Source organism: Eptesicus fuscus, chromosome 9, assembly GCF_027574615.1.
Source record: "Eptesicus fuscus isolate TK198812 chromosome 9, DD_ASM_mEF_20220401, whole genome shotgun sequence".
NCBI classification, from domain to species: Eukaryota; Metazoa; Chordata; class Mammalia; order Chiroptera; family Vespertilionidae; genus Eptesicus; species Eptesicus fuscus.
This window is the reverse complement of record NC_072481.1, coordinates 14308026-14329937: the sequence shown is the minus strand read 5'-3', so window position 1 is coordinate 14329937 and position 21912 is coordinate 14308026.

Below are 21912 nucleotides of genomic sequence, written 5' to 3'. Positions count from 1 at the left end.
CGTGTCAATGAAAAATGTCACCAATTTCAAAGAAATCAGCACAGTATCCGTGCACCCTATCCCTAGCAGCAGTCCGGATATGGGTCCATATGTATTTCATCGTCACACAAAGCACCCTCCCTTCTCCTTCACATGATCTTCACCGAACACAGGGAGGTAGGCAGAGATCTTGATGACGACAATAAATCACAGAGGCACAACACTTAAGAAGCTTTAAAGCATTCTCATACCGAAGAGTTCATCAGTTCAATGGGACGGCATCAGGGGCCCCATTTTTACAGATATGGCAGTTGAGAATCTAAATGGTAAGTGGCAGGGTCAGGTCAAGGACAAGAACAAGGGTCCCTGGATCCTGGTTCAGAGGACATTCTGCTCTGCCACACTGCCCCTGAGCCCAGCGGACGGGTATATGGAGCCCAAAGGTGAAGCAATTATAGTTCTTAATAAACACGTGAGAATTGCCAAAGTGATGAATGAGCACATCAGTAAGTCTCCACTGTCCAGAAGAATAAAATTTCCTCCATGGTAGGAGCAGGGCTGGGTGGGGACCATGGTCCACCACAATTTGTCATGAGTTCCTGTTGGCCCTGATGGAACATGGTGTGAGTGCCCCCTAATGGTAGGGAACAGGATTGCTTGCTAAGAAGAAACTCAGAAGCAGTGCATCCTGGGGCTGTGAACTGTGATTTGGTAACAGTTTGGGAACTAGAGCTGAGCCCTGTTGTGCTGTATATGGACAGTTTGTCTTTGTCCAACCTCCCTGGATAGAGTCCGCAGAGCAGCATCCCTGAGCAGCCTTCCTGAAGACTGGGCTCCCCATCACCCTGTGTGCTCTGCTCTTTTTCCCTGCTTCCATCTCACAGAGCCCCGGCTCAGCTGGTTTCTCCATTAGCGTCCCACCCAGGAAGACTGTGGACAGGGCGGGTCCCAAGAGTGGGGCAATGGGGATGGAACCTTTCATTGTTCTCTCTCAGTTCGTCCCACTTAATCCCAATGAAACCTCAGTCCACTCAGGTGGGAGAAAGTGGGACGAACCTTGCTAAAGGGTATTGTGATATAATAAAATAAATAAATATTTGGTCTTTGTCCTTGGTTCCTGACACACAGCTCCTAACCTCTGGAGTCTCCAGGATGCTAAGAGTGTCTTTTGCATGCTAATAAGATGACTTCTTACTGGAGCTCTTAGATAGCTTTAGGATGGGTGCTGGTCTCCAGAAAGTCCAAGGTATGATTATAGGGTTGGAACTTTCTGTCCCAGCCTCTAACTTCCAGGGAGGAAAGAAGGGCAGATCATCAACTTACTCACCAATGGTCAATGGTTTGATCAATCATGCCAAAGTCGTGAAACCTCCTTAAAACCCCTAAATGATGGGATTCCAGGTTTGTGGACACATCAAAGTTCCGGGAAGGTGGTACACCCAGAGAGGGTATGGCAACGACACACATCTTCTTGCCCTATGCACCTCTTCACGTGGCCGTTCATCTGTATTCTTTATAATAAGCCAGTCAATGGAGGTAAAATGTTTCCCTGAGTTTTGTGAGCTGTTCTAGCACATTATCGAGTCTGAGGAGGAAGTCATGGGAACCCTCAATTTATAGTTGGTTGGTCAGAAGTACAGGTGGCAACCTGGGACTTGGTGTCTGAAGTGAGGGCAATCTTGTGGGGGCTGAGCCCTTAAACCTGGGGAATCGGTCACTAACTCTGAGTGGTTAGTGTCAGAATTAAATTACATTGTAGGGCACCCAATTAACATCTGGGGATTTGGAGAACTGGTTGTTGGTGTGGGAAAACCCACACATTTGATGTCAGAAGTGCTGTGCACCAACACAGGTTCAGAGTTATCAACCAACCACCTCCCCATGGGGTCTCTTCCATCTCATCTACTCTATCTCCTGAGCCCAGGGTAGGTGGCGATGGCACGCCATTATCACCCAATGAAGCCAGACTGTGCAGCTTCACCTCATTCACACTCTACAGTTTGAACTGCCCACCCCCCACCCCTTCACATTATTCTCCTCTTCCCGATGGCCTCCACTCCTGCCCATGGCCTACACTACTCCCAGCATCCGGCTTGCTGGACCCCTCTGCTTCCTCCCTAGTTATAACTCCCTATTGCTCCTTGCATCATTCTTTTACTGGCTCATCCTGGGAAACATCTCAGTTGGGCTAGCCCAGTGGTCGGCAAACTCATTAGTCAGCAGAGCCAAATATCAACAGTACAACGACTGACATTTCTTTTGAGAGCCAAATTTTTTAAACTTAAACTTCTTCTAACGCCACTTCTTCAAAATAGACTCGCCCAGGCCGTGGTATTTTGTGGAAGAGCCACACTCAAGGGACCAAAGAGCTGCATGTGGCTCGCGAGCCGCAGTTTGCCGACCACGGGGCTAGCCTGATCCCTGGTACCCTGCACGGGACTCAGAAAGTCAGGAACTTTGTCTCCCTTATCTGGTGGATCCCACAGCAAACACACAGCCCAGCATTCTGCAGGAGCCCTCCATGGATCTCCGGGCAGCCAGGGAGCCAGGTAGGGTGTGGAGGCTGAAGGAAGGACTGACAGCCAGTGGCTTCCTCCTTTATCACACCACTGGCCACTCCTCCCCGACACCCTTCTGCCACCTTTCAGATACCAGCCCCTTTCAAATACCTGCAATCCTTGGCCTAAAGCAGTGGTCGGCAAACTCATTAGTCAACAGAGCCAAATATCAACAGTACAACAATTGAAATTTCTTTTGAGAGCCGAAAACCGACTTCTGCGCATGGGCCACGAAGTTTCAATCGCACTGTACATGAGCGCCCACACGTGGTATTTTGTGGAAGAGCCACACTCAAAGGGCCAAAGAGCCGCATGTGGCTCGCGAGCCGCAGTTTGCCGACCACTGGCCTAAAGCTTTGAGAGCAGTAAGTGGGGGAAATATAAGAAGCAGGAACCCTGATGGAAAATGTCAGACCTGGCCCTAACGTGTTTGGCTCAGTGGATAGAGCGTCAGCCTGTGGACTGAAAGGTCCCAGGTTCGATTCCAGTCAAGGGCATGTACCTTGGTTGCGGGCACATCCCCGGTAGGAGGTGTGCAAGAGGCAGCTGATCCATGTTTCTCTCCCATCAATGTTTCTAACTCTCTATTCCTCTCCCTTCCTCTCTGTAAAAAATCAATAAAATATATTTTTTAAAAAAGAAAATGACGGGCCTGTGTAATAACCTCTACCCACTCAGCCTCAGCCGAGCTCTAGTCAGATGCTTTCCATACCTTAAAGTTTCCAAATCACTTCAAACGACTTGGGTGACATGTTCATGCCAAAAATAGTTTCAGAAGCAGCACTCCCCAGATGTCTCTAGCTAGAGGAAGCCAGATTTTTTACTTCCAGTATTTGAGAAAAGTGTAAATCCTGAGGCCAGAGGAGTTCCAGCCAAGAAGTGCCCTGGGTTGAGAGCAAAACAAATAGCACAGCCTGCAAGGAATGTGCCTCTCCTCTTCTGGGCCTCCCAGAAACCCCTGCGCCCCTGGGCTGACTTATATCATCGCTTCCTGTGCTAGCAGATCTAAAGAAAGAGAAACACAGGGCCACACAGAAGTCTTTCATTCCGTTTATAGAAGTGTTCATGGTGAAATGAGTCTTTGCATTTGCTTTAAAATACTCCCATTTGGGGGGGGGGGGAAATAGGAAGGAGATAAATGAATAAGTTATTGATGATTCTTGAAGCTGAGTGATGGGTATATGGGGGTTCAGACTACCATTCTCTCTACTGTTGTATATGTTTGAAATTTTTTGAAATAATAGAGCATTTTAAAGACTCCATGGGAAACCAACCCTCAGCTGACTTTTCATCTGGAGCCATTTTAGCTCTATATCCAGCAATTAGTCAAGGACATTAGACACAAACAAGTGAGCACAAAGCTCCTCTTTTGCAGGAGGTTTATACAGCCTGTTATTTCTCGATCGCATTAATTAAAATGAATGGTCATGTAGATGCCCTACAAGAAATCATTATCAAGTAATGGTTGCAGTGTTTTGTTTTGTTTTTATTACCCATCCAAATGATTCATCGGCTCTTCATCCATTCAACACGATCTCTACGGAGCTTATGATGTGGCAGGAACATACAACATTAAAGCTGGATGCTGTCATCTGAGGCCCAGCTGTTCTTCAGTGACCTCTGTTCCCCAGGCTGGACCGACAGGAAAGCACCTTCTCTGCATCACCCGGGCTTCACTGCACATGCGCCCACCTTCCCCTTTGCTTGATCCCTTTCCCCAGTGATTGGCAGGGAATGGACCGGTGGATCCCTGGGGGCGGCGGGGGGGGGGGGGGGGGGGCGCCTCTTGCAGCTTCCTGGCGAAGCTGCCCAGATGACCATGCTTATAATGCCTGGCCTCCCCTTGCCTTCTTCCTATTGTTAATATTAATAACTAGCTAATGACAACAGTAACAATAGGGGAGTCTCCCATGTTCTCTGCCCGGACTATACCTTTTGTTGCCCCTTTTGGACCAAAGCCCCTGTGTGACCCTATAGTGGTCTCTGTTGTTAATGTAAAAAAGCATTCAAACCGGTAAAAAATTTTGTGAGTTTATGTGCGCCAGGCTGTCAACAATTGCCAGGAAGCAGAATCTCAACGGATTGGGCTAATGCTCCGGAGAATAGCCTTTTTGTTTTGTTTTTTGTTTGTTTGTTTATTTTTGTTTCTGTTTTTACCTATTTTTATACATTATAATCAATACGTGAAATCCATTGGTGATAGATTAGGGAGGCGGGAGAAAGCAAAGCGGGGGGCGGGGGGAACCTCTAGGATTGGGTAATAAGTAAAATGTTAGACACATGCTTCTTTTACTTAGGTGGGTGCAGGATAGTGAACAGTCAACAGTTAACATGATAACAATAACAAGGAATGAATTTATGGTCTCTGCCCTGGTGCCCAGGTGTATTTGCTTGCGCCCCAGGGGTGGGGTGGGGGAGAAGTTATAAGTTACTCTGACATTTCATAGGTATGTTATCTTAGAACAGTGGTTCTCAACCTTTCTAATGCCGCGACCCTTAAATACAGCTCCTCATGTTGTGGTGACCCCAACCATAAAATTATTTTCGTTGCTACTTCTAACTGTAATTTTGCTACTGTTATGAATCATAATGTAAATATCTGCGTTTTCTGATGGTCTTAGGCGACCTTGCTAGCGGTTCTCAACCTGTGGGTTGCTGCTGTAGAGCCTAAGACCATCGGAAAACACAGATATTTACATTACGATTCATTAACAGAAGCAAAATTACAGTTATGAAGTAGCAACGAAAATAATTTTATGGTTGGGGGTCACCACAACATGAGGAACTGTATTTAAGGGTCGCGGCATTAGGAAGGTTGAGAACCACTGTCTTAGAAGATGCAAAAAGACAATAGGCTCAGTTAAGGTAAAGGTTGCCCTTGTCAGGGAAGATACTGGCCTAGGAGGTGACTATCCAGCATTAACTGCTTTTAGTTAAAGTTTAATTTCAGACCATCCTTTGTGGTTACTTTAGGTCTCAGCGTGTGCAAGACCGCCTGCAGGCCTTCCCTGAGCTTGTCAGGTCAGCATGTGGCCCCTTTCGTTCACACTATGTACCTTCAAGTGCTGCTCAAACCACTCTTGCCCCGAGGCACTGGTCCCATTGGCAACCTCCCCCTCCCCCAGCGCAGGCATCATCACATATTTGGACACACAGCTCACTGTGATTGCCCCTCGTCCAGGCTGCAGCTTTTGAGTAGCTCCCCGCGGCCAACTCCTTAGCAACTCTCAAAGATAAACAAAGCTGGACATGAGTTAAAACAGCAAAAATAGATTTTACTCAGGAACTACTGATGGTTAGGAAATTGCTGAGTTCCATTCCAATTCGCAAAGGGCAATTTTAAAGGGAGAATGAGACAGCAGGTAGAGGAAGAAACTGGGAGACCTTGGCCCTGTCCTTCCTGACGGCTCCCGGGTCCTTGGGAAAGACTCTCCTGAGTTGCAGATGTGTGTAAATCTCAAAGGGACAGAGGAAGGGGCAGTAAGCCTTTTCTAGTAAATGCTCTAAGGGAAGGAAGTCAGAGCCTATGTCAAGTGTTGGCTAGTAAATTCTTTTGACACCCCAGAGCTTTAGAAGATTAGAACTCAAAAGGGGGCTGGGTGTCCCCAGGGCTACTGCCTTGGGCTGCTAGAAGCCATGGCAGGGTGGGTCAAGTCTCTTAGTGCTGGGGTTTCAATGGAGTCGTCATGTGCCCGGAGTTCTTGCAATTCTCACTACCCATCACCCAGATCCCCACCCTTGAGCTACTGAGCTTCCCTCCACTACTTGCCTACTTGCCGCCAACCTCAACGCTTGCTCACGAGCAACCGATGGCACCACCATGACTTGCCACTTGTATATCTGACTCTGATGCTCCCCTGTCTGTTGTTGGCAGGTCTGGATGAAAAGAGTCCACATACTAACCCTGACAAGCTCAGGGGAGGCCTGCATAGTGGCCTTACAAACTCAGAGACCTAAAGTAACCACAAAGGATGAAAACTGTTTAACCAAAAGCAGTTTGTGGTGGGCAGTCATGTCCTAGGCTAGAATTTTCCCTGACAAAGGTCAACTTTCACCTTCATTGAGCCTATTGTCTTTTTGCATCTATAATAACATACCTTTGGAATGTCAAGGTAACTTCCCTTTTTTACCCCGGACCCTTCAGGGCACAACCAATGCACCAGGGTGGAGACCTCAAATCCCCTCATGGTCTGAACGTTTCTTACATTGACACAGGGGAAGGACTCCACTTTCTCTGTTGCTTGGGCTCCGGATGCCACAACTCTCAGCTTTTGTGCCCAGAGCATGCTCCTTCCACAGGGTAACCATGAGCCACCATCATGGTGTTCCAGTTACAGCCTCACCCAGTGGGAGAGCCACTGCTCACATCCCAGCGAAGTCCCTGTATCTGAGCTTACAGTGGCCAGATTTCTTCTTCCCACTGTCACTCCTCCCTGGAACACAATCCACCTACATTTGAGCTTTCGAGGATCCAACCTCCCCATACCCATCCCACCCTACTGCCCTCACCAAATATGCTCAGGTAAATTCTATCCCCAAATGAGAGCAAAGTTCAAATTATTCCACCATGGGTTCCCAGGCCTATGTAAATAAACAGCTATAGCCCCAGCTGGTTTGGGTCAGTGGTTAATGCATCGACCCTAGGACTGAAGGGTCTCGGGTTTGTGTCCGGTCAAGGTCACATACCTGGATTGCAGGCTTGTACTTGGGGCCCCTTCGGAGTGTGTGCAAGAGATAACAATCAATATGTCTCTCACATATCGATGTTTCTCTCTTTGTCATTCCCTCTCCCTTCCATTCTCTCTAAAAAAAAATCAATGGGAAAAGTATCCTCGAGTGAAGATGAACAGAAACAAACAAAACAAAAATAAATAAACAAACAAACAGCTGTAACCATGTGCAGAATATTATTTTACAATATTACCAATGTGGATTTTGCTCCTGAATCCTCTCCCTCCTCAAGAAGCAGCTAGGACATGTGAAGTGCACCCTCCCAGGAAGCCATGGAAGATACAGCAGAACAAAGAGTCCTTCTGAGTTTGAAATTTATGGTGAGACCATATTTGAAAAAAGAAAAGTGAGAGAGAAGAGGGAGGGTGTTGAATTTTAAAATCTAAGTCATGAAAGATTTAGGACATAAAATATATGTCTCAATAAATTCAGAAGAATGTGCAATAAAGCAAGAGCAGGCAAATATCATTTTATGCTTGTGTGATTTAAATACCACATTGTGGATTTCAGATGCTGGGTAGAAGGAAAGGAAAATTTTTCCTATATCTATTTTAAGTACTCAGCTGGGGCTCTGTGACATGAGACAGATTAACAAGAGATGAAGAAATAGAACTTTATTAACATGTATATCTCATGTGCGCATAGGAAAAGCTCGGGGATGAGTAACTCAAAGAGATGGCTTAGAACTCAGGCTTATGTAGCATCTTCAACAAAGAACAACACATTTGTAGAGAAATGGCAGGACAAATAAAAGTTCAAATTATTCCACCACAGGCTTTTGGCTTCCAAGGGTGGCAAACTATGTGAAGATAAATATATGGGGAAAAATTAATGGAGTAAGGTTGTTGCAGATTCCTCTGTTGCAATCTCTGGGCTGAGAAGAGTCTAAAGTCATCTCCAATAAATGAAAATGTATATCCTGCCTTTAGGCAGGAAGGGAAAAGGTATAGAGAGCTTTTCCTGCATTTTTCTATCCTCCTCTATAATAAAAGCCTAATATGCAAATTGCCCCTCGATTGGGGGCAGGGCCAGCCAACGGCTGATCGGGGTGGGCTGGCTGGACCCCACCCATGCACAAATTCGTGCACCGGACCTCTAGTTTCTTAATAATTCTTATGTTGAAGAGACATGTTTTAGGGCAGGGGTCCTCAAACTTTTTAAACAGGGGGCCAGTTCACTGTCCCTCAGACAGTTGGAGGGCCGGACTATAGTTTAAAAAGAACTATGAACAAATTCCTATGCACACTGCACATATCTTATTTTGAAGTAAAAAAACAAAACGGCAAAAACACCCACATGTGGCCCGCAGGCCGTAGTTTGAGGACGCCTGTTTTAGGGTGACATATTCTGGTTTCCTCCACCAGACCATACATCCATCTACAGATGGAATCACTGAAAAAAATTGGAATTACAAAACAGAGGAATGTATCTGATCTTGGCACCCAAGGCAAGTTCCTAGAACCTCAGCAGGACCGTGTAGTGAAATGGGACAGAACACTGGAGTCAGAATACTGTGTGATCTTGGGCAAATTATATCTTTCTCAAATAAATTATTCTCTGTTTCTCCATTACATGTAACTCAAATGTAACTGAATCTCCTTGTACCTACCCAAGACTTAAGTCAATCTCACACATAATTACATAACACGGGCACGTGCATGTGCACACACACAGACATCCAACTTCAAAAGCAAAGATGAATATAATGAGTGTTTTTCCTGAAAGTTTTAAGGAGAGAATTACAGTGTGCATTACATAGCAAAACTTCCAAAACAGCTTGGCTCTGTAGGACAGGAAAAAATAATTATTATGCCTTTTCACACTTCTGAGTTCGTGGCTGAGATGCCTGTAATAAGAGATTAAAAGCAAAAAGCAAACAGAAGTTTATTAAGGTGTATATCTCAGGTATACATGGAAGATACCCAAGAAAAATTAATACCCCAAAGAGGTGGCTCTAGAATTCAGGATTAAATGCTATCTTAATAGGGAAAGGGGAAGTCGGTCTCTTAGGAGAAAGTACGTGATTTTTAGGAAAGACGAATGGGCTCTGAGAAGAATACATGGGAGGTATGATCGTTTGTGACAAAGTTTGTACGGGTGTGCTGTTGTCGGGGATGGGGAGAACTTCCCCTCTCTACCTGTCTTTAGTTCTTATTGCTGGATTAGTGGTAAAATAATAAAATTGACACAAAACTAGATTAATAGGAGAAAAAAACAATTTAATATGTGTGTACAGGAGAATCACAATATGATGTTTAGATCATAAAAATGAGGCTCAAAGAAATGATCAAACCAAATCTTTTTATAACTTTTAGACACCCCCCCCCCAAAAAAAAAAAGTTTGTGAGAAGTTGACAAGACAAAGAAAGTTGGTGTCCATTAGAAAGGAACCTAAACAAGGTTTGGGTATTCATTAATGAGGAATTTAAACAAAGTAATAAATTAGAAAATGGATGGTAAGATTTGATTATACAGACTTTTCAGCTCTGAGTTGTTTAGTTCACCTGAGAGATTCCTTTTCTGCATCGCAGGAGTCAGGGAGGGTCAAGGTGCCTGGCACTGGCTGCTGGTCAAGTAACAAGTAACGTTAATCCAAGTCATCAACATGTCATTGTGGGACATGTGGGTCCCCCACTGTCCTAGTTTCCTCTCCGGTGATGAATCATCTTCCTAGGTAAACTCCCAGGGAAGGAATTTAGGCCGATAGAGTTCCTTTCGGAGGATTTATCTTTAGACAGATACGGGAGTTTAGAGAAAGCCTCTCTGTGTGTTTACTGTTTTCCAAATGCCTATAACTCAACACAATCAATCAGTAGACCAAAGCAGCATAAGCATACTCTGCTCCCTTCTGCTCCTTCCTTAAATCTCTACTAGCTGCCACAGGTGCCTCTCTCTCTCTCTCTCTCTCTCTCTCTCTCTCTCTCTCTCAATCAGTTGTTGATGCCCCTTGGAGCCTTACCCCCCAGGTGGAGCTATCCTTTCTTCTGAAAAGCAGTGATGCACCTCGCACCCTCCTTAGGTGATTGCTTATTAATGCCGGGGGTCTTAATCCAGCATCTAGAAGGGTTTCAGGAATCTGGAGAAGGCACTGTGTATAAATTAATCAAGAGTCCAGAGACAAAACATAATTTTGGAAGGCATTTTGGGGAACCAGAGAAAACTTAGCTAAAGAAACCAAGTTCTCCTGTCTCTCTGGACCCCTTGCTTTTTATTAACACAAATTGTCCTAAAGCAAGGTAGATATACATACCAAAGGCCAGGGTTTGGTATACAGAATCCATTGTCAGATTTGGGAAACTGCCTACAGCTGTTCAGGTATTTGGCCAGTAGGAGGGAATAACATGTAGATTAAAATGCCCTCAGCTGTCTGGCAGCAAGCAATCATCCTTTTCAGGTTTGGAGAAATGCCCTCAGCCATTTCCAGATGATTCAGCCCTGCTGACATGCTGGAATTGGCTTCCGGCAGTTTATAACTGATCCTTAAATTAAAAACTGAGGAAGAACGCAGACCTCACTAGGTCACTGTGAGGATTAAATGAGATAAATATGGCAAGTGCCCAGCATAGAGAGGCAAATGTGTTCCTTTCTTTGCCTTCCTTTCTCCTGGATGATAGTGGATAGACAGAAGTTTAAAAAAAAAAAAAAAAAGACCAAAAAGCAAGTTGCCCTAAAGGGAACTGTTGATCACTTAAAACCAGACTGTGCTGAGATTTTTTAGTCTGCGACCCTGAGCCCTGTTTCACACACAACCCCCCACTCCCCACACACACACACACACACACCTTTCAAAAGTCCCCACAATCCTCTTTCACGCAGTCACCCCATTGCCTGCAAACATGACGCCTACCTGACTCTTACCCCACCTGTTCTCCTTACCTACCGGTAAGTGTTCATGGACTTCCTGAAATAGTCAGGCAAGTTATTCACTGATCAAGGACCCTGCTCTCCCTTCTAGAAATCCCCCCTGTACCGGACTCGTGAGGCAGTTCCAGTCCCTGTGAGTCCCAACCAATTGCGTCAGAACATACTACGCAGCAGTTCCTTATAAAGTTAAACATGCAGCTACCATATGGCCGAGCCATTCCACTGCTGCTATTACCCAAGAGAAATGAAAGTATCTGTTCACACAATGATGTATACACAAATGCACCTAGCAACTGGATTGGTAATCATCGGAAACTGAAAGCAACCCAAATGTCTATCAACAAGAGAATGGACAGACTGTGGTCACTGCATACCGTGGAGCCAGCTATGAAAAGGAATGAACTACTGATACAAGCAACCGCACAGCTGAACCTCCGGCTGAGCAAAAGCAGCCCGCCACAGGCGTGTACATGCCCAGTGATTCCATTTGTATGGACTTCTGGAAAAGGCAAACCGGATCTGGGGTGGGGAAGGGATAACTGCTAAACAGTAGGAAGAAACATTGGGAATCGATGGGAAAGTTTTATATCTTGATTGTAGTGGTCATTTCCCAAGTGTATACATTGTCAAAACTCATCAAACGGTATGCTTTATTTTTTCTTATAACCACCGTGAATAATGAGAACTAACTCTGTGTGTGTGTGTGTGTGTGTGTGTGTGTGTGTGTGTGTGTAAATATCTAGCGCTAACTGAAGTGATTCTTTTTTTTACTTTAATTTTTCTTTTAGTAAAAATTGACATTCATGCCGAAACCGGTTTGGCTCAGTGGATAGAGCGTTGGCCTGCGGACTGAAGGGTCCCAGGTTCGATTCCGGTCAAGGGCATATACCTTGGTTGTGGGCACATCCCCGGTGTGGGGTGTGCAAGAGGCAGCTGATCGATGTTTCTCTCTCATGAATGTTTCTAGCTCTCTATCCCTCTCTCTTCCTCTCTGTAAAAAATCAATAAAATATATTTTTTAAAAATTGACATTCATTATGTTTTATATTAGTTCAGGTGTACAGAGTAATGATTAGAGATTTATATAATTTTTTTCTTTATTTTTAGAGGTTTATATAATTTACTAAGTGATTGTCCAATAAGTCTAGTACCCACCTGGCACCATACATAGTTATAATATTACTAGAGGCCTGGCGCATGAAATTCCTACATGGGGCGGGGGGGAAGGAAGGTCCCCCTTAGCCCAGCCTGCACCCTCTCCAACTGGGACATCCCTCTCACAATCCTGGACCACTGGCTCCTAATGCTCACCTGCCAGCCTGATTGCCCCTCACTGCCTCTGTGTGCCGGCCTGGTCGCCCCTAACTGCCCCCACTCCCAGCCAGGTCGCCCCCAACTTCCCCCTCCCTGCTGGCCTGGTCGCCCCCAACTGCCCTCCCTGCCGGCCTGGTTGCCCTTCATGGCCCCCCACTGGCCTGGTCGCCCCACGCAGACTGCTGTTCAGTTGTTTCATCGTCCCTCACTAACCCCCCTGCTGGCCAGGTCGCCCCACACAGCCTGCTTGTTCAGTCATTTGGTTGTCCCTCACTAACCCCCCTGCTGGCCTGGTTGTAGGCAGCCATCTTGTGAGGGCACGAGGGTTAATTTGCATATTACCTCTTCATTATATAAGACAGACTCTATTCCCTGTGCTGTACTTTACATCCCCATGACTATTTTGTGACTACCAATTTGTACTTATTAAGCTCTTCACCTTTCCACCCAGCCTCTCATTCCCCTTCCATCTGGCAACTATAGCTTGTTCTCTGTATCTATGAGTCTATTTTTGTTTTGTTTTTCAAACTGTACACTTTAAATGGGTGCATTTCCTTGTATGCAAATTATACCTCAGTGAAGTTGAGCTTTTTAAAACTGTTCTGTTTCAGCTGGTCTCTCAGAGACAGGCCCTAAAGATAACAACTGGATTGTAACTAAAAGAAGACGCTGTCCCGGTAGGTATCCCAGGAAGGGCCAGCTCCAACCCCAAATCTAGCATGTTGCCCAGAAGTCTCTCCCCAGGGTTCGCTTTGCACAAGTTCAAAAGCAGAGAGGGGGAGTAGGTTTCCCAGCTCAGTTCACCAAGCCAGAGTTTATCCCGCTGCCTGCTGAGAGCAGGCCTGAACTATTTCAGGCTCAAGGGCAACATCCTTGAGAGATTTCCATCTGGAAAGAGTAGGAGATCACCATGGCAATCTGTCCCGGGCCCAGGCCTGGCGGGGCTCCAAAGCACACAAATAAAGCCATTGGAATGTGGCGCAGAGTTCAGGGAGGGGAAACTAGGAGGTTGCCAAGTTTTCATGAAAATCAACAATGGGAGGCCTCAGCCCCTGGAAGGTATCAGTAAGGAAGCTCGGGTTCTAGCAGGATTAGCCCAGGGAGACCTCTCTCTCTCTCTCTCTCTCTCTCTCTCTCTCTCTCTCTCTGTCTCTCTCTCTCTCCCTCTCTCTCTCTCTCTCTCTGTCTCTCTCTCCCTCTCTCTCTCTCTCTCTCTCTCTCTCTCTCTCACACACACACACACACACACACACACACACACACACACTCTGCTTGGAGGACAGCAGCATTGCCTCTTGAAAAAGAGGTCTGATGAAATGAGCGCGCCTGACAGACAGTGGACACTTCCTGGTAGCCTCAGGCAAGTTTCTGAACTACTTAACCACGTGGCCCAATGCCCCCCCCCCCATCCCCGGCCCATCTCCACATCTTTGCACAGAGGTCACCTTCTCCATGAGGCCTTCCCTGGTTACCTGAAGTCAAATTGCAGCCTACCCCCACCTCAAACTCTTGCTCTGCTTTATGTTTCTCCATAGCACTTAGCACCACCTGACATACAATATATGTTATTTATTTATCTTGTTTATTGCCTTGTTAATGTGTCAACCAAACGTTAACGAATCAGAGGCTTTGCTAGAACTAAATGACAACGTTTTATTCAAGGGTCTTAAGTGAGTGACTTGCAACTCAGGAAACACTATTAGGTGATACCCAGAGTGTTCTGAAGAAAATCGTTTTTATAGTAAAAAAGCACTATTTTTTTTTTAGAAGAATCAGTCCTGCAATCTTAGCTTCTGATTGGGTCTGAGGTGAAGATCTTCCAGATGCCCAATGGTCTAGATACATGAACATTCTTTCCTACGCTTTTTCAGAAGATTACCTACAGAATTTATATATCTCCAGGCATTGACACACAACTAGAAAATTCACAAGTTTAGGTTTCTAGGCTAGTTAAATTGAATTAAATCATTTTCCCTATGTTTTATTCTACTCTGATTCTCTGTCGGTTTCCCCATAGTGACTCCATTGTGTTTCTGCACTCTTTCCTCATATGTCAGCTCCAAGAGGGCAGGGATTTTTTATTATTATTATTCTTTATTGTTTAAAGTATTACATATGTCTCCTTTATCCCCCATCGACCCCTCCCCGGCCACTCCCACCTCCCAGCACATACCCCACCAGCCCCAGTGTCTGTGTCCATTGGTCATGCTTATATGCATGCATACAAGTCCTTTGGTTGATCTCTTACCTGCCCCTCCCCCCGCCGCCCCCGAGGGCAGGGATTTTTATCTGTTTTGTCCATGTTCTATCTCCAATGCCTAGAACAGTGCCTAGCACATAGTATGTGTACAGGGAACATTATAGAGCATGGACTCCTCTGAACATCTGTTTTCTCATCAGCAAAAGGGGGATGATGGTACTCCCATAAGGTTAATGTGAGGATTAAAGGAATGAGGCTGTGGGTTAAGTGTCCAGCCCTTAGCGGGGGCACTGGTATCACTCACTGTTATAGCTTTCATTTGGTGAGGCTTAATTATCAACAGGCCCCCTTTACCTCCCTGTAGCACTTTGGTCCACGTTAAGAACAACTTCCATGGGATCTTACCCTGCCTCCCTGAACCCTGAGCCCAAGAACTTACCCACGTCCTACTTCTGCAAAACCACTGGATATTACAGACACTGGAATCAGAGATTCAGTCCACAGAGGCATTTTCCTGTCTAAATATTTGTTAGGAGACTGAGTAGATGAACTCATTCATTCATTGGCAAGCAAGGTCTTCAGGAATGAAAAGGCGATTTGAAGAGGCAGGAAATGTTTAACCGGTAAAAGGGGAGAACAGGCATTTCTTGTATCCTTAACGTGTGCCAGGTGGCATGTTAGGCACCTGACATGTCTTATGTTGTTTCATCCTTGTGTTAATCTTTCAAGGAAGGAATCTAAGAACGAAGAGATTGAGGCCAAGATGTCAGGACATCAGCCTTAACTAGCAGGGCAGGAGTTGAACCCTGAGCTGATCCAGCTCTAAAGCTTGTGTTCCTGCTGTCTCGACCCACCTTCTTTGGAAACTCACTTGGTAGAAGACCTCGCTGCCAAGCTAGGAAGTTTGGATATATTCTGTGGGCAATTCTGAAAATTAAAAAAAGCAGCTGAGTATGAATACATGGGAACTACTAAGGAAGGAGGAATGATTTCTGCCCGAGATAAAGCAGAAAAGCAACAGAGAGGAGGTGGGCCTGCTGCCGGGACTTGTATTTCTGGTTCGTCAACACCTTTGCAGAAGTTATCACTGGCTTTTATTTCCAACACCTGACAATGAACGGCACTTCCTAATCACATGGTCATCTGGTCATATTTTCAACAGGTCATTCCTTTGGGATGTTACTTTTATTTAGAGCCTTTTGCATCATTTTATAGCTGGAATTTAGCATGTTCCGACAACAACCACTTTCTGAATGGCTGGACTCCCCAGCACTATGAACCTTTAATACAGTACTTTGGAGTCTGCTTGAACCAGCTCTTTATGACTTGGTTCAGTGGCTTCCTATAGATACCTTGAAATTCACCAAGGTAAAAGTGTTTATACCACAGAAACCAATAAATGCTACAAATCAAGACACCCGGCCCCCACGACCCCAGAGAGCCTGTGGTTAAACATTGCTCAACACACAACTAGCTTACCTATACATAGCAAAAGAGCAGAAAGAACCCGGGATAGAAGTCAGAAAACTGGAATTTTAGCCTGGTGTTGTTACTAATTCACTGTAAGCCTTAGACAAGTCATTTCACTTCTCTGGGCCTCCGTTTCCTTAGCAATTAAATGTAGGGACTAGATTCAAAAACCAGGATCACTAAATCCTGCCTTATTTCCCAACAAGAAAGCAGCTTAGAAATTATTCAAGCAGTTTTCAATATTAAAATAAAAAGAAAACCAAAATAATCCAATGTAATAAAAGCCTAATATGCAAATTGTCCTCTCAACCAGGAGTTCGACCACTCACTATGATGTGCACTAACCACCAGGGGGTGGCATGGAACATGGCGGGCGTCGGCAATGCGGCACTGGCAGTGGGCGGCAGTGGAGGCGCTGCCAGCCCCGATGGGCCCTGACGAGAGTGGGACCACAGCAGGATGGTGGAGCAGGTGAGCGGGTGGCCCCAGGCCAAGGCGGGTGCGAGCGGGGGCCCAGGTGTTGCCCAGGGCCCAGAGGTCAGCTGGGACCTGCCCTTCCACGCCAGAAGCTCGTACTTTGATCGCTGGCCAGGCCTAGGGACTGCACCCATGCACAAATTTCATGCACTGGGCCTCAGTAATAAAATAAAAAGAAAACCATGCATAACCCCCATGATAAGCCCAAATAAATTAACCTAAATAAATTGTGTTTGGTGGTTAAAATCTTTCCAAATCAAAAATCAAAAGCCCAAGGGGCATGAGAATAAAAGCAGTCAGTTGCCGAAACCGGTTTGGCTCAATGGATAGAGTGTCGGCCTGCGGACTCCAGGGTTCCAGGTTCGATTCCGGTCAAGGGCATGTACCTTGGTTGCAGGCACATCCCCAGTAGGGGGTGTGCAAGAGGCAGCTGATCGATGTTTCTCTCTCATCGATGTTTCTAACTCTCTATCCCTCTCTCTTCCTCTCTGTAAAAAAAAAAAAAAAAAAAGCAGTCAGTCCTCTCTCCCCTTCGGTCCAATGGAATGAGCACCTGAAATGGAGCGGTCACTGCTGGTCACTAAAGACACTGCCCCTGCCTGGGGAGTTTACAGATGAGGGAGGCAGACAGACCAGCTGGCATGCATCGTAAAAAAATGGGATCTAGAGAAGAGAAAGGGAAAATGGCGACGGAATAGAGTCGGGTTTGGAGTCTGTTCCTGGGGCGGAGAGTCGGAGCAGCAGAGGCTCGCAGAGGGAGTGCATGTGGGCAAGCCAAGGGACAGCTAAACTCCAGGAGAAGGCGGGGGAGTGCTGGGCAGTGTTCCTCTGACCGCGCAGCACCCAAAGGGGCTGGGTCCCCTCCTGGAGCTGCGGGCTCGCCGGCGCCTCGCCATCTTGCAAGGAAAGGAGGATTTTAGGGGAAACCTGACTTTCCGCGACAACTGCTAACACTGAACTGCTGGGAGCACCAGACCACCGGTCCCCTATCAGCGCAAACATTTGGATTCAAAGAAACTCTTCACTGCACCACGGAAAGGTCAGATTTTGTCTGAAATAAGCTGCGGTTTCTGATCCCCGCGGTGGGTGAGGGAGGCGCTGGGTGAGGGAAGTGCGGCAGCCGCAGGACCGGCAGGAGCCGGGAGGTCTGTGCCTAGAAAAATCAGCGGCAGTTGGAACTGCCGTGATCCGTGAATGAGGAGGGGGGTCTTCTGAGCTGCTAACAGAAGTGACCTCTTGAAAGCAACTCATTTTAATCTGACGAGGAGGGTCAGACTAAGAATTTTCAAAGGAGCGCAGGCTCCTTAGTCTGGGGCACAGACCCACGGTCCGCACACCTGGGCTCTTTCCGACTCTGATTGCTAAGCCCAATACAGAGGTAAACCCAGGTGGAAACCCTGAAAGACTGCAGGGGGAAGGTGTTTTTTCGGAACCTGGGGCCAGAGCTGCTTGTGACCATCAGAGAGGCGGCTCTGAGGCGCACATCTCCACAAACCGGTAGTGAGTGCCATAGAAGGGGAAAAAAAAAAAAAAGAAAAAAGAGCTAGAGAGGCCCGGAAGTCAATTCAGAAACACTGCCACCCAGGGGCTGAAACGCTAATTGTCTCTGGTGTAATCAAAAATAAATACGAGAAATTAAGATAGGGCTGGCTTAAAAAGCAGGACTGGCTTCCAACACTGAGGAGCCCTGGAATGAAGCTGAACTGAAATACCGCCCAGACTGGGAAAAAGGCGTAACAAACAGAATAATAGAGGAAGTGAATGACAGCCGCTACTGCACATTTTAGTCTTCCTATTTTTTAATTTTCAATTCTTTTTTCAATTTTTTAAATTTTTTATTCTCATATTTTTTTATTTTCATTTTTTGCATCTTTTACTTAAGAAACTAATATTTTTTTCTTTTTCCTCACTTGATTTTCACCTTTTTAATTATTACATTTTTATTTTCAATCAGCACTATTATTACTATTATTTTACTCTTCTTTTTTTTTTTTTTTTTTTTAATGTCATTTGATTTTCTCTTTCTTTTATTTTTGGATTAGTGTCCTACATTCGATTTGCATCTTTCCCTTACAATCGCTTTACCCTATCTCAAAGCTAACATTATGCCATCACTCTCCTAACCTTTCCCCTTTTGGTCCCAGTTTATCTTAACCCTTTCTGGCTTTAGATTTTCCCTACTTTTTCAGTTTACTCCCTGCTAAAACTTCACCCTACTTATATATCTAATTCCCAACCCCCTGCTCCAAATCCATACAAACCTCTCTCTACGCTACCTTTAAAAAATTATTTTTCTCTCGGGCCTTTTGTTGTTGTTTGCTTGAATGTTGATTAGATTGAATTTTTATGCTTTTTTATGAGATTGTTTAGATTATTCTTTTTGTTGGTTTGGTTGGTTCTTTTGTTTGCTTTGTTTTTGTTTGTTTTTTACTTTTGTTTTCCCTTGCCTCACTTGATATTAGCTGCTGTTGCAGTTTGTATTAATCTCCAGGCTCGTGTTGCTGGAATTTGCTGGGAATAGTGGTTGTTCTAGTGGAGTTTACTCCCCATATATATAGTTTGTTCCCCTTTTCTCTCTTAGTATCATTCTTGTCTCTCTTACTTTTTTTTTTCTTTTCTTTTTCTTTTCTGTTATTTCTTTTCTTTCTTTCTGCTCTTTTCCCAAGTACAGATTCACACTCTTTGTTGTTGTTTTTTTCTTCGTTGTTGTTCTTTCTTTTTACTCTCCCTCTTCCACTCCTATTCCCTAATTTGTCTTTCTCTGGTGGTTACCTTTATTGGAGGTTATTAATATCGTGAATACAATTCTGTTCAGTGCCTTGTCTGTTGTGCCTGGTTGTGTTGTATTTTATACCTTTAAATCAACGCCAGAGAGAGAAATCTATATAACCAGACATCCGGAGAAGAGAGACCATGGGGAGACAAAGAAACAGCCCCCACAGGAAAGAGAAACAGGCATCACCAGAAAAGGAAGTAAACGATTTAGAGGCAAACAACCTATCAGAGAAAGAATTCAGAGAAATGGTCATAAAGTGGCTGAAAAGGATGGAAGACAAATTCGACAATATGAGTAAGAACCAAGAAGAAATGAAGAAGAACCAAGAAGAAATGAAAAGTGACATCGCTGCTGTAAAGAACTCAATAGAAAGCATCAAGAGTAGACTAGATGAAGCAGAGGACCGCATAAGTGAGCTAGAAGACAAGATGGAAAAAAATACCCAATTACAACAGCTTCTAGAAACAAAAATTAGAAAGATTGAGGAGAGCGTAAGGGAACTTCGGGACAATACAAAACAAAACAACATCAGGATAATAGGGGTGCCAGAAGGAAAGGAAACTGAGCAAGGAATAGAAAACCTGTTTGAAGAAATAATAACAGAAAACTTCCCTGATATAGGGAAGAAAAAACCCACACAAATCCAAGAAGCTCACAGAGTTCCAAGCAAAATGAACCCCAAAAGACCGACGCCAAGGCACATTATAGTTAAGTTGGCAAACACCAACGACAAAGTAAGAATCTTACAAGCGGCCAGAGAGAGACAGACAGTTACATACAAAGGAACCCCCATCAGACTAGCAACTGATTTATCAACAGAAACTCATCAGGCCAGAAGGGAATGGAATGAAATATACCAAGTCATGCAAAGGAAGGGTCTAAATCCAAGAATACTGTACCCAGCAAGGCTATCAATCAAAATTGAAGGTGAAATCAGGAGCTTCAGAGACAAAAAAGGACTAAGGGAGTTTATCACCACCAAACCAGCACTGAAAGAAATGCTAAAGGGTCTGCTGTAAAAAAAAGAAAGAAATAGGAAGCAAAGAAGGTACACAGGGGTATAGAATAAAAATGGCGTCAAATAAGTACCTATCAATAATAACTTTAAATATAAATGGATTGAATGCCCCAATCAAAAGACACAGGGTAACAGACTGGATAAGAAAACAAAACCCAGATATCTGCTGTCTACAGGAAACCCACCTCAAAAAAAAGGATGCATACAGACTGAGAGTAAAGGGATGGAAAAAGGTTTTCCAGGCAAATGGAAATGAAAAAAAAGCTGGGGTTGCAATACTTATATCTGACAAATTAGATCTCAAAGTGAAGGACATAACAAGAGATAATGAAGGCCACTTCATAATACTAAAGGGAGAAATCCAACAAGAAGAAATAACTCTGGTAAACATATATGCACCCAATACAGGAGCACCAAGATACATTAAAAAACTCCTGGAAGATATCAAAGGAGAGATTGACAGTAATACAATCATAGTAGGAGACTTCAATACCCCACTATCACCATTGGACAAATCCTCTAAACAAAAAATCAGCAAAGAAACATCAATCCTAAATGACTCACTAGAACAGATGGAATTAATCGACATCTTCAGAACATTTCACCCCAAAGCCACAGAATATACATTCTTCTCCAGTGCACATGGGTCATTTTCAAAGATAGACCATATGTTAGGACATAGGCAAAGTCTCTCCAAATTCAAGAAGATAGAAATCATATCAAGTATCTTCTCAGATCACAGTGGCATAAAACTGGAAATCAACTACAATAAAAACAACCCAAAGAAATCAAACACTTGGAGACTAAACAGCATGTTATTAAACCATGACTGGGTTACCAAAGACATCAAGGAAGAAATAAAAAACATCATGGCAACAAACGACAATGAAAACACAACAATCCAAAATCTATGGGACACAATGAAAGCAGTCCTGAGAGGGAAGTTCATAGCTCTACAAGCCTACTTCAAAAAACAAGAAACAATGGTAATAAATTACCTAACCCAACAACTCAAAGAGTTAGAGAGAGAGCAACAAGATAAGCCCAGTGTAAGCAGAAGGAAAGAAATAATAAAGATCAGAGCGGAGATAAACGACATAGAGACCAAAGAAACAATACAAAAGATCAACAAAACCAAGAGCTGGTTCTTTGAAAGGATAAACAAGATTGATGGACCTCTAGCCAGGCTCACCAAGAAGCAAAGAGAGAGGACCCAAATAAACAAAATCAGAAATGAAAGAGGTGAAATAACAACAGACCCCGACGAAATACAAAGGATTGTTACAAAATACTACGAACAACTCTATTCCAACAAACTGGACAACCTAGAGGAAATCGACATATTCCTAGAAAAATACAACCTTCCAAAACTCAATCAGGAAGATTCTAAACAGCTCAACATGCCAGTAACTATGGAAGAAATTGAAGCAGTCATCAAAAAGCTTCCGGCAAACAAAAGCCCGGGGCCAGATGGCTTCACAGGAGAGTTTTATCAAACTTTCAAGGAAGAACTAAAACCTATCCT